The 13777-nt window shown below is 46.0% G+C and overlaps 1 protein-coding gene and 1 non-coding gene across 3 annotated transcripts in view; both read left to right on the top strand.

The window, feature by feature from the left end:
• The window catches only part of Prickle1 (prickle planar cell polarity protein 1), a 91625-nt gene that overhangs the window by 49587 nt on the left and 28261 nt on the right, over window positions 1–13777 (top strand). The gene's annotated exons all lie outside the window — the stretch shown is intronic.
• Window positions 12042–12180, top strand: LOC125407513 (small nucleolar RNA SNORA8). Its single transcript, XR_007234237.3, has one exon. It is a non-coding gene; the product is annotated as a small nucleolar RNA SNORA8 (small nucleolar RNA).

The following is a 13777-nucleotide window of genomic DNA, read 5'->3' as shown; positions in this document are numbered from 1 at the left end:
CGGAGGCAGGTCCTGATGTGGGTAGTGAATGAGTGTCTTAGTTAGGGCTTCCATCACTGTGAAGAGACACCACCACCACAATCTGGTTGCTTCCATTTTCAGAGGTTCAGTCCATTACCATCATGGTGCAACATGGCAGCGTGCAGGCAGACATGGTGCTGGAGAAGTAGCCAAGTGCAGGCAACAGGAAGTAGACTGAGACACTGGGTGTGGTTTGAGCATATATGAGACCCAAAACCCACCTCCATGGTGACACACTTCCCCCAACAACACTACACCTACTCCAACAAGGCCACACCTACTCCAACAAGGCCACACCTCCTAATAGTGCCACTCCCTTTGGGGGCCATTTTCTTCTAAACCACCACAGTCAGACAGCTGAGCTCTCTAAAACAGGAAGATTATCCTTTCTGCAAGACTAGAACAAAGGCTCTCCAGGGTTGGAGCCATAGCAGGGCTGGAATGGATGTCTAAACAAACCAGGAGAAACAGGTAACAGGCTTCCACTTGGGTTTTCACAAGCCCAACCCTAGGGTCATTTCAGTCCAGAGGAAACGCCGAATTGAAAGGCTCCTTCCCTATCCTGTCCTTTCAAGCAGACAGCTTCCAGTCAACTTTCGAGTGTTTCACTTTGCAGCATAAATAGCCAAGGATCACTAGGAAATAGAAGCAGAATGGATACCATCCAGAGGTATCTAAGGAGGCTGAGGACATTATAATATATAATATAATATATATTTGAGAAAGAAATAACTGCAAACAAGAACAGGGTGCTACAAAAGAAGAGCTTTCATTAAAAACAGAAGGGCTTACAGAGATAAAAAGTATGAGTTATTCTGCAATTGAAACTCCAAATGTTTAATTTAGGAATTCTGTGTTTAGTTTATTAAGTTATGTTGTCAAAATGGGAAGAAATACCTGAAGAAATGGAAACCTGTTTGCTAGAACTCTTAAAAGACACAGCACAGTGAATCTCTTAGAAAGTGAAATTAAGCAAGCAGAAATGTGTACTGGGAAAGTGATGAGATCCAGCGTATAAATAAAAGAAAATGAAGGAATAAATATTGTTGAAGAAATAATTCCAGAAATATGTGTGAGCATGAGGACATGAATTCATAGATTAAAAGGGCCACAAAGTGGTGTGTGTGAAAATAGACTCAAGTCAGCGTGCATCATCAGAAAACACCAGGAACATGGAGTGTACTACAGACTTTCAAAGATGGGGGTGGGGGAGAGAATCAAAGATCAGAATGACAACCCAGGACACTAGGAGACAGTGGGTACCTTCAGAATTCTACGGAGGCATCAGTTTGCACATAGCAGTAAAGATTTCACCAAAAAGTATAATTTGAGGTTAAAAACAAAGGAAATCGATGAGGTGGCTCAGGAAAGGGGCTTGTTGCCAAACTAAACACTTGAGTTAGATCCTGATTTGGCACCCATGTGGTGGGAGGAAGGAACCTAAAGACAGTCTTCTGACCCCCTCACACACACGTACACAGAGACACTCACGCCCCCTCTACAGATAAATAAGTAAATGTCATGTTGAAGGATGAATAGAAGACCAGTGAGACATACACAATCCTATCAAGCTTTCCTTATTCCCACGGCAGGGGCATGGGACAGAGTTTGAGGAGAGAGGAACAGGCACAGGATGTCAACGCTTCCTAGAGAAGTGGAGGTCACTGCTAAGGAAACCGAGTCAAACAGGCTTTCATTTGGGAAAAGATGGAAATTAGAAACCACTATTTTTCGAAACAAGACATTGTTTGCCAATTTTTTTTTAGTTTTTTTTTTTTAAGTTTTCTTCAAGACAGGTTTTTTCTGTGTAATCCTATCTGTCCTAGAATTCACTCTGTAGACCAGGCTGACCTCGAACTCACCGAGATTCACCTGCCTCTGCCTCCCGAGTGCCGGGATTAAAGGCGTGTGCCGCCACCACCCAGTTTGTTTGCTTTTTAAAAGCATGTGCTTATATAATTTTGAAAAGTGACATTTGAAAAGGAGAAGAAAATGGAATCGCCCAAGAGAGAAGAAGCACGAACCTTGGTTCTTCTTCACTGGGTGATCTGGAGAGGCTAGTATGTTAAGTCTAGACTGCTCAGAACCCATCCACGGTCCACACTGGGTCTGAGCTCATCAGCTTCCCAACTGCCCCAGGAGTCTGTGTTGGTTCACAGGCTATAGTGGAATCATTCTTTCCTGACGGTAATTAAAACTGTCTTTGAGCAACTGTTTATCATTGACAAGGGAGTCCACACACTCACAAAAATAGTAATGTTTCTCCCTCTGCTAAAGAACTGGAATAAAGGTTACAGCTAGTGCTAGGGAGACCACTCAGTCCAGCAAGTGCCAGCCACACGAGCAAAAGGACCCACATCAATGGTGGGCACAGTGGCGTGCATTTGTAACTCTAGTGCTGGCTTAGGGTGCGAGCCGAGGAACTCATTGACCAGTCAGCTGAGCTTCACTTACAGTGAGAGACCTTGTCTCAAAAATAGGCCTTTAATCCCAGCACCTGGGAGGCAGAAGCAGGCGGATCTCTGTGAGTTCGAGGCCGCCCTGGTCTACAAAAGCTAGTTCCAGGACAGGCTCCAAAGCTACAGAGAAACCCTGTCTCAAAAAAACAAAAAAAATATGGTCAAGAGCCATCGAAGAAGATACTTGACATCAACCTCTGCCTCCATACACACACAGCTACATGATGTATCCATGTACCACACATTTGCCCACATACACACCAAAGAGAGGCGGGGGCGGGGGGGGAGACGACAATGAATATGATTGAGAATACTATACTAACTGGTGGAGAATTTAATAGTTTCTTGGCACAAAGGCACACACAGAGGAAAATCCAGGGGAAATAGAAGACATTTTAAGTCCCAGAATAGAAAATATAGTTTCAGTGGCAAGAACCTGAACTAATTGCTTTTATGAGATCATAAATGTGTCTTGATTTGGGAGAGTGCCATGCGATTGAACTATTTTATTGTGGTGGTGATGTCCCGAAGGATTTGAGAACACCAAGTGAATTTTCGGCGTTACAGTCTTGGGGCTGCTGTGCACACTTCAGTGATAGCTTCCTAATGCACAATGAGATTGTATCCATGGGGCCGCTGTGCACACTTCAGTGATAGCTTCCTAATGCAAGATGAGATTGTATCCATGTTCTATTTTATAATAATCTTTAAAGGAGGCACACTAAGCTTCGAAGAGAGAGAACGACATAGAAATGAGGAAGTCATTAAAGGTACTTAAAGGAAGCAGAGGGTAAATTGCCTGTGGACCAAGAGCAGCTCTTACGTGTCCCAGCTCAGCAACTTAACAGTGCTTTGTAGCCATTCAGATAGCAGATAGTGAGTGACCCCTATGCGTAGGTGTTCTTCACCCACCATATCAGTGAGCAAGTCAGGTCAAACTCTTGTCTTTGTGAGCTTATCAGCCAGCAGGTAAGTTACGTGTAGGAGCAGACGCTAAACAAAAAGGCTACACGATGCGCCTCCGACGTCATATGCAGATAGGGACTGTGTGGGCCAGTAACCCCAGAAGGGTGAAGAACAGAGGTGTCAAGGAATGCAGAGGGTGCTGTTTTCCATAGGAGTAGGACAGGGCATAGCATGCATATGACAGTCTTATTTTAGCACAGGTCATCAAATCCAGGCTTTGCCCTCTTTGGGCACATGTTGTACACTCAGCTACACCCCAAACTCCTAAAATTATGTCTTGTCAAAAATAAATCCATCAGTCTCTCTGGAGTTTTTTCTGAGCCCTCATTTGGTTTAGGAAGAGAGCCCATCCCATCAGGCCTGCAAGCACAGAACTGGGCAGGAAGGAAAGAAACGGGGTCTGATTCACTGGCCCAAACTAGGATGAGTGGAATGGTGGCAGGAAACTGGATCCCCACACACGGGAGACCTGCACCCCATCCTCAACAAAGGAGGGTGTTTGCTTGTTTATAAAAATCCTTGGTATCCAAGAGTGTGCAGGTCTACCTTTGAGGGGAAAAAACAAACACCGTGTTAGTCAACTTTGATCCTAAACAAACAGGGCTCCTCCCCACTGGCCTCCTGCTTGCTGAGCCATTGTCTGGACATCCTGTGTGTGGTGTCTCGGCTACACAGAGCTCTCCAGGCGCTGGCAAACCCTCGGGGTAAGCCTGGCTGTAGGTACTGGACCTCCACATCACTTCCCTAGTGGACTATGATTTGACAAAATAGGGTCTGGATTTTGATTTCTGTTTGTCTGGTTTTCAAGAGAGAGTGTAGCCCTGGCTTTCCTGGAACTTGCTCTGTAGTCCAGGCTGGCCTCGAACTCAGAGATCAGACTGCGTCTACCTGGAGCTGGGATTACATTTGCCATCACCGCCGGGCTGGATTTTGATTTCCAAGGAATTTAAATAAGGCCAACCGAGCGCAGCTCTAACACAAGCCCAGAACCTCAGAGTTCACTCAGCAGGCGCTGCTCTCACCAAACCTCACCCTCTAGACTGCCCTGTTGCATCTTGCAGTCCAGGAGAGTTCTTTGTTTTTATTTTTATCCACATCTGCAGAAGTCACCTGGATACCTCAAGACTGGATTATTAGGCCTTGCTGCCTCCCCAGCTCTCCCCAGTCCCATCATGTGTTCAAGGTGCAGGCTCTGAAACCAGCCTCCCCTCCTCCATAGCCTCCACGACCTCCTGGCCCTGGCAGAACCTACCTTCTTTGTTTGTCTGTTTGTTTTTCAAGGCAGGATTTCTCTGTGTGTAGCCCTGGCTCTCCTGGAACTCACTCTGTAGACCAGGCTGGCCTCGAACTCAGAGATTTGCCTGCCTCTGCCTAGATGGGTACCACCACCTCCCAGGAGTGAGAACCAACCTTGAGTGTACAGTGTTGGGAGTAAATGCTGGTTAGACAGATATCTCCTCCTTGTTATTCCAAGAACAGAATCCAGTGCTCTTGACTTGCCCGCAGTCTGGGCTTTGTCCCAGGTCAGGATGCGCTCTCCGAAGCTATGCATGCATCACAGCGAGGGGTAAACACCACATCCTCAATGCTGGGCTGCTGCTTTTGAAGTGTGGTGAGCCTGCATTGGTGCCAACTGAAGGATTCCTTTGTTTTACAATGGTGAGACCCAGGAGCCTGCTGATAAGGCTTGGGACCCTAGTGTGAAAATGACCCTTTGAACTGAGAAGAGTCCTCGGTAAGCAAGCCACGACATTGTTGTCATAGGCCACATTCTATTGGAGCTCTTTACAGAGCAAGGCATGCAAATAAAGGCATTCCAGATCCTTCTGCACAGACCCTGGATTTATTTTAAGGATGCCCAACTCCAGAAAGGTCTTTGGAAAAGTAGTCCTACATTAGAGGAACCAATCAATAGTTACTTTTTTTAAAAAAAAGATCACATTATGCCAGAAAGAAAATGCAAATGAACGTATGCACGGGCTTTCTTTTTTCCCAAGAAAGTGCAGTGCTCTCAGCTCTGAAATCACCTTGATTATTTTTCACAGCAGACAGCATGGGTGGTTTGTTAGTGGGGCGACTGGGAGGAAGGGAAGTGGTGGTCAGATGATAAACGGTAATCTTTTCCAAGCTGGCATTTCAGTCGTAAGTGTTCTGTGTCTCGGGGAGCCTCGGGTTGTGCATCCATCACGGAGCCATGCAGCCAACCTCTGTCCACTCCCTCTCACGCTCAGGCTGCTGAGCTAGTGTTGAGATCCAGCCCCAAAGCCAGCACTCTGGTACTGTGTCCCCAGAGTTAGTCTCCCACTGCAACGCAACCACAGACAGCAAACCCTTTAATATGAAGAGGGGCCAGGGTCATGATGGGGTGCTGGACCATCCCACTGGAGCGTTCCGCCCGGTACTGGAGTTGTCTTGGACTTTATTCTGAAGTCTGTTTTAAATTCAGGGTTCATGTTGCATTTCCAGCAGCTCTTTGGGTGTTTGTGTCCAAGGGTGCTTTCCAGCGTTCCCTCCCCTGAGCCTAAATGCATCTCTAGACAGTCTCCTAAAATAGAATTTTCCATTCCAGACTGAGAAACTGGAGCTGAGATGGAGAATTTGGGGTAAATGCCATCGAACTCTCATTTGAAATTGGAAACTCTCAGGACAGAGAGCGGCTGTGTCTGTCCACTCTGGCCTGCAGGCCTTTTACTGGCTACCGTGAAGAGTCAGTGCTGGCCACCCCCAGGTGGCTGCACTCCCAGGGAGTAGCCGGAATTGCCTCTAGTGTGGCAGTCGGCTTTAGCCAGCTCCCCCATGTAGTATACCTCCCTGACCTCCTTTCCCCCAGTTCCCCTGTACACCTGCCCTCCGTTCCCCCCCCCCAGCTCCCCATGCACACCTGCCCTCTTCCCCAGCTTCCCTGTACACCTGCCCTCCGTTCCCCAGCTCCCATGCACACCTGCCCTCCTTTCCCCAGCTCCCATGTACACCTGCCCTCTGTTCCCCCAGCTACCCCGTGTACACTTTCCCTCTGTTCTTAGCAACAGCATGTTGGCTTAAGTTATCTCCTGCATGTACCACTGCCCTCCATTCCTCGGTTTTGTAAAGAATTCCAGGACTCCCAGCCTGCAGACCTGAGCAACCAACCACCTGCCATTTGGTGGGATAGAAACACAAGTCCAGAGGGTGGAGGTCTTCTAGCCAGTTAGTGGCAGAGACAGACCCACAAGCCAAGGCCAGCCCTTCCCCTCAGCCACAGAGAGAATCAGGACTTAGGACTACAGCCTCCTAAGAACAGGAAGCCACCCTCTCTTCCTGATCTCTCACCTCCCCTTCCATCACTCTGACCCCTGTCTTTCCATCAGTTTGAGACCAGGTAATTCTGGGGTGTTTGCTGAATGCTCTGCCCAAAGCAAGTTTCACCACCGATGATTGACGCTCTAAAGCAGTGGTTCTTGGCCTTCTTAACGCTGCGACCCTTTAATAGAGTTCCTCGTGTTGTGGAGACCCCAACCACACCATTATTTTTGTGGCTGCTTCATAACTGATTTTGCTACCGTCGCGGATCGTAATGTCAATACCTGACATGCAGGATATCTGATGTGGCAGCCCTGTGACCTACAGGTTGGGAGCCGCTGCTCCAAGCGGCAGGAGAGCTTTCTGTGAAGCAGTCCTTTGTCCTGTGGTGAGTGTGTGCTTTCTGACTCCCTACATGCTGTAACCCCATGTATAAAACTTGGGCCCAGACCTATAAAGGTTAACCTTAGTGCTTCAGGGGAGATTTATGATTGCCTCAACTCGCTTTTTCTTTCTTCTCCAAACAGTAGCTTGTTTGTGTGAACAACCTTATGCATGATATTTGGACCTACGTGACTTTTAAGCCAGTGTTCAAGGTGGAAGTTGAGTATACTCGAATAGGAAAGTATGCTGGGCTAAGATTGTGACCGAATAATAAGGTTCACAATGTCTATAAGCTTATCGATCTCCCGTAATTAAGGAGGATCCATTACAAAGATACAGTGTTAGGCTGACACTCCACGATTTCCCCTCTCCCGTTCCCTCCTTCCTTCTTAGAACTGTATTCCCTGTGCTTTTTATTTTCTACCATAACCATTATAGCAGATTATTTTCATGAGTTCTTAGAAAGGCAGTAACCGTGCTTCAGTTATGATTTAAATGAATTTCCACTATCATTTGTGTATCAAGCTTATAAAACTTCACGAGTGACCCACTGGCGGATTGATTCAAATAAGGCTGACATCATCGTAGTTCCTTATCTTGATACGAACCACAGAAGCAGGCACCGTCATCTCAGCCCACTGCGTCTCCTCAGAAAGGTTCTCTGGCTAATGAGCCCAAGTTAGTACGGTCAATCGAATGACTGAAGCCAGCTATAAGCAGATGTCTAGTCTGGCATATGACTGGCCATGGCCATCTTCTGTTTCGGCGTGTTAACTCAGCACAGATGCTGTGGCATTGTAAAGCATCAGTTAGCATCATTTAGGCCATGCATTTGGCTCAGTGCGGTGCTTGCCTTCAAAGGCGGCGTGGTGGGGATTTGAGGTTAGTTCTTCCAGAAGATTCTTCCTTCCAGTAATAGGATAATAATAGCTCAAAAAAATATTACATGTAATAAAACAAACCAGGCCAAACAAGAGAAGAGCTGCCGACTGGTATAAGAAGAAAGGCAGAAGAGATTATAACCGTGGGGAGAGGTAGAATTAGAACCAAATGTACTCCTTTGTCAGTGGTCCATTCTAGGGTAGCAGCAGCTTGCTGAGCAAGAGACCTTGTCTAGAGAATACATCCCAATCCTGGTGAATGGGTGTATCCCCCAATCCAAAAGGCTCCAAACCTCTTTCCAGCTTTCATCTGTAAGAGTCATGTGTCTTATTGCTTTGTGCTTTGTGTTTATAACTTGATCTGCGTTAGTATTTTCCCCGAATAGTCCCTGTCCTCCAAATGACAGGTGATCTGCCTGTTGTTTGTCCATATGTGGAGACTTCAGTGAAGACTACAGTCAGGGCAACATCACCTGCCCTGGGGCCTTTGTGTTCATCAGTTCTCCACAGCAGGACAGAGGTTCAGATAGCCACGGAGGCGGCGCTTACCTCTGAAGGGACCGTATGCCCAGAGCTATGGGATGTACATGTAATCCCAGCTTTTTGGGAGCTGAGAGGGGAAAGATTTCTTCTACTCAGAAGCTGGAGTCCAGGTTATGTAAAAAGAAGGAAGGGAAAGAGAAGGAGCTAACCCTTCATTTTGCCAGTGGAAGCAAAATATATTGAATATTTTTTTTTCAAAACTCCACTGAACTAAAAGCCAAAGGTTTCCAAAAAACAAACAAAAAAAAAAAATGATGTGGAAAAAATGAAGCTAAGTGGAAGCTTCAAAGTTAATCAACAGAACTACTTAGCTTTGCATGATGGCTGCGTTTCTAGAAAAGAGGGGTAAAAATAAAACTGAAAGTGCTTTAAGGGAGCTGTCAAAAATGGAACTTTATGCATAAAAAATGTGCTGAAATTGCAGAAACTGCCTAAGTAAAATTAAGCATTGCCTGTCTCCAAAATGGTCGGCTTTGATGTTAGATGATGAAATGGCTCCGAGTTCTAAATCTCACATTTCGTGCTTTTTTCTTAACCCCACTTTTGCCAACATTTTGGGAAAGTTCTGTGCATGAAAACCAGTACCACAAGTGGCATCAAAAGAGCGGTCCTCCTAACCCACTAAGGAGAGGCCGCCTTCCGCTTGAGAAAGACATTCATTGTGGTGAAGATGGGTGAGATTCCTCAGGTGATTTATGCTTGCAGACTGTTTCAGGAGAGCTATGAGGTTTACTCATCAATGTGAGGACTTTGTGGGAAACAGGAAGACACGCTGGGGTCCTGGAAGAATGTTGCAGGAACTAGCTACTGACTGTACTTTTGAAGATGCTCTTGGCTCTTAGGCCACAAATGTGACACTTTCTTAGAGCTGGTCACGAAAGCTGATGTTGTCTGTAAATCAGTGGTCCCTAAGCCAATCACAAACTGCAGTTTTCTGTGGAGACTCTATGGAATACAAGTGTGTGCATCACAGTTCCGACTCACTGAGCACGTGGGGTACGCTGGAGACTTCTGTGTTGTGTGAGAGGCTTCCCACGTGATGCTCTCATTGCTAGCTCAGGGAGTGCCTAATACGGTCTGATAGCTGGTAATAAAAACAAATCACTTCCCAGCTACCATATCTGACACCCAGTTCTCTTGCCCATATTACAAACAGAAATTTTTCTAAGAAGTGGTGGTTCTTGGGCTCAAGCAATCCACCTGTCTCCACTTCCTGAGTAGCTGGGACTACAAGTATTAGGCAGACCCAAATAAAGACATTTAATCATTTTATAGACATTTTTTGGAATACCTGTGCAGGACCAAACAATCCCATCTTTGCTGAATCACTGGCCCTCAGCCTACAACATATAGGTGCCTTCATGTGCATGCACAGTCATGCATGTGCGCACACACACACACTACATACCTCCAGGGAAACATGGAGGAGTGGTGGTTGGTAGCTTTCCAGACCATGAGCTATGAGGTGGCCCCAGAAGCTGAGCAGCCATGCAGTCCTGCTTGCATGAAAAGAAAAATTAAATGTTAATGAGGGGAAAAAAAGAGAGACTATTTGAAGGTGAGTGCTGTCTAGATGGCTGAGGGATTTCCCTTCTGAGTGGCTGTCCCTCTCTGGTGTTCAGGTGCATTCCTGCTACACGGGAGATACCTGTATGCTGTGCTGCCTGCACATCATTGCTCTCCCACCAGCTGTGACCACCTTCCCATCGGGAGGCAGCCCCAGTGACCCACGGAGAGCTCAGATCCTCTCCTAGCTGTAAATGGTCATTGGAGGTAGCTATCTCTGGATTCCCAGCTGGGGTGGTCTCCTTACAGTCCCTTGAAGCATAAGCTGAGTTTCCCTGTTCTCTGCCCATGCCATTTCCTCCCTGGCTCAATGGGACAAGTCCAGGAACTTGCCTGACTACAGATTGTGCTTTCTACCCCCAGCTTCCTGGCTCTTTGAGTGTCCTCCTATTTTATGACATTTTTCCTCAAATCCTTCTTTTCCTCATCTTGTTTCCTCCGCTTAAGAAAACTCACATTCCCTTGTCATCTACTAACGTTTAGAATTCTAAAAGCCACACTTGATCTTTTTGTGAAGATAGAGTGGTTTTTGTTGTTGTTGTTGCTGGTGGTGGTGGTGTTGTCTTTCTTTCTTCCTTTCTTCCTTTCTTTCTTCCTTTCTTTCTTCCTTCCTTTCTTTCTTTCTTTCTTTCCTTCCTTCCTTCCTTCCTTCCCTCTTTCTTTCTTTCTTTCTTTCTTTCTTTCTTTCTTTCTTTCTTTCTTTCTTTCTTTCTTTCTTTGACAGAAGCTAGTCTGGAACTTGCCATGTAGCCAAGATTGGGCTGGAACTCACAATAATCCCCCTGCTTCAGCCTCCCAGAGTGTTGGGTTACACTCCCGCTCAGTGGCCCTCACTTAGGGGTATGTGTAGATAGGCCGTGTGGTGATCTGCATTGTGATGTTCTGTTTGGGGGAAATTCCAGGGATTTTTAGTGTGTCTTAATTTCTTTACTACCCAGTATTCCCTTGTGTAAACCAGCGTGAGGGGAGTCTGAACTTGCTCACCCCAGGTGGGAGTAACTGAGCCAGGACTTCACAAGATAAGTAACAGGTGTGAGGTGCTGCCAGCAGGCCCTTCTCTTTGACAGCTGAATTGAGCCATAAAAGTTGGGAATGGTTTATGCAGGTCTGCAGGAGTCCAGGTATAGACTGTTAATCCCTGGCTTAGAATGTGCTGATTTCACATGGGAATGCTTGAAATGAATTTTTATTGTGTCTCTTATCTTTGGCCTAGGTGAAAATGTTCAGATTGCCCCATAAGTCAAAATTAATTTAGCTTACCATTATCCACGGATTTCACCTCTTTTGTTTGCTGTTGAGTAGAATCAGAGTTCATTATGATCATATGTTTCAATTTATGCTTTAAAGTATTACAAGATGGCCAGTCCCAGGGACGAGAACCCTTTCGGCCATCTTTAATTTCAGCGTAACTGCGAAGTCTGCACAGTCTTCTTCCAAACTGAATTTTGCTTCAGAAAAGCAAAGCAAAGCAACATGTGGTTTGTGTGTCTGCTAGTCTCCTTAGCCTGGCTTGCATTAGGAAACTGTGGAAGCTGAATCCAAAAGCTCTCTAAAGCAAGGTCCCGCAGGGAAGGACACAGCGAGGAGAGACAGCTGAACCCCTCTAGAAAAGCACATTCCAGTATAAAGTGTGGGTCCTTGGTAGTTGGGAGTAGAGAACAGAAAAATAAATCATTTTTAAAAGTCATACCTAAGGCATACCCAGTTAAGCAGATCTCAGCTTTCCCCTTTGAGAACCATCCTAAAAAATAAAATCATCCTTTTTTTTTTTTTCTTGGTTTTCCGAGACAGGATTTCTCTGTAGCTTTGGATCCTGTCCTGACGCTCACTCGCTCTGTAGACCAGGATGGCCTTGAACTCAGCCTCCTGAGTGCTGGAATTAAAGGCATGCACCACCACCCAGCTTAAAACCATTTTAAAAGACAAAAAAAGAAAAGACAGTGGCGCTGCATGGTACTCTGCACTCAGCAGTCCTTTCTTGCTGGTGTGTTCAAAAGACAGTGCAATAGAAATTCACTATCTGGCATCGTTGGTTTCTTGGCTTTGTGCAAGATAAACCTGGTCTTTCTAATGATACAGTTAAAAAAAAAAACAGAAAACAAAAACCCTAACTATCGATGATTCCCAGGCCTTCCTCTGCATTAACTGCTGGCTCCTTGGCTGCTCTAGGAAAATAAAAAACAGGGGCTGCTCTGGTTACTCAGGGGTTAGAGCGCTGGCTGCTCTTCCAGAGGAGCCAGGTTTGATTCTCAGCACCCACATGGTGGCTCCCAATGGACTGGAACTGCAGGATGATGGATTCTGCACCCTTCTTTGACCTCTGTGAGCGCTGGCTGCGTATGGTGCAGTGCATAGACATGCATGCAGGAAGATGCGCAGGCACGCACAATAGTAATAATAGCTAAATACAGAATGAAGTCTGCCACCAAGACCCTCCAGTGAGCGTTGTAGCTGCCACACCTGCAGAAGGCTACTAGAGACAACTTGGCCCAGACCCAGCCTTCTTTCTCCTCATTGCTCCTGGCCATGCCAGTGGCAGCAGCAGATACTTCCCCACAATGTCGAAAGGGCTCACGGTCCATGTAACGCACGTCTGGTTATTTAGGATGCCTTTGCGCCTTGTATTCCCATCATAAGGTTATTATTATATATCTCCAGTGTCCCAGGTGTTAATCCATGTGGTCATCCTGCTTCCTTTCCTCAGGAACTCTTACTAAGCACCAGAAACAGAATGACATATACTATATTCTCATTTACCCGACTGTATTAAAAATAACTAGCCAGGTGGCGGTAGTGCAAACTTTTAATCGCAGTACTCAGGAGGTAGAGGAAGACAGATCTCTGAGCTCAAGGCCAGCCTGGTCTACAGAGCGAGTTCAGGACAGCCAGGGCTACACAGAGAAACCCTGTCTCAAAAAGACCAAAACAAACAAATAAACAAAAACTGCCATACTGCACTTCGTGAAAGCAGTCCCTGATAATCAGATGCGTGTCATTTTAAAGAATCCTGGAATAGCACAAAGATGCTTCTTAGTGCTGCTTATGTAACTATTTGGCCTCTTTAAAGAAAAAAAAATACATATATTCACTTCTTTTGTGCATGAATGTATGCATGTGTATGCATGCTCATGTGCACACAGATGCACATGGGAGTGAGTACATATGCATATATGTGTATACATGTGGAGGTCAGAGGTCAAACGTGGGTATGCTTCAGTTGCTGACTGCCTTGCTTTATTGGGATAAGGGCTCTCACTGACCCGCTGCCAAACCACCGGCTGGACTGGCTAGGCAGTGAGTCTCAGTCCTCATCTTGCGCTATCCCAATGCATGGGTGCCCCCATTCTGATTTTTAAGTGTGGGCTCCGGGGACCTAACTCAGGTCCTCATGTTTTCAAGGCAGCACCCTACTGGTTGAGCGTCTTCCTAACCCTGGCTTTTTTATCTTTTATTTTTTATTTTTGAGCCTTTGAAGGGGCTACCATATTATCAGATCCTTCCAGAAAAACATGCATCAGTTGGGAGGTGAATCTCTGTGAGTTCGAGGCCAGCCTGGTCTACAAGAGCTAGTTCCAGGACAGGCTCCAAAGCTGCAGAGAAACCCTGTTTCAACAAAAAAAAAAAAAAAAAAAAAAAGCAAACAACCAAAAAAAAGTATCCCTTCCATCCTAAAATGCA

The sequence above is a fragment of the Myodes glareolus genome, chromosome 19 (assembly GCF_982192425.1).
Source record: "Myodes glareolus chromosome 19, mMyoGla1.1, whole genome shotgun sequence".
Classification (NCBI taxonomy): Eukaryota; Metazoa; Chordata; class Mammalia; order Rodentia; family Cricetidae; genus Myodes; species Myodes glareolus.
Note: the sequence above shows the minus strand (reverse complement) of the source record. Positions and strands in the feature narration are given on the sequence as shown.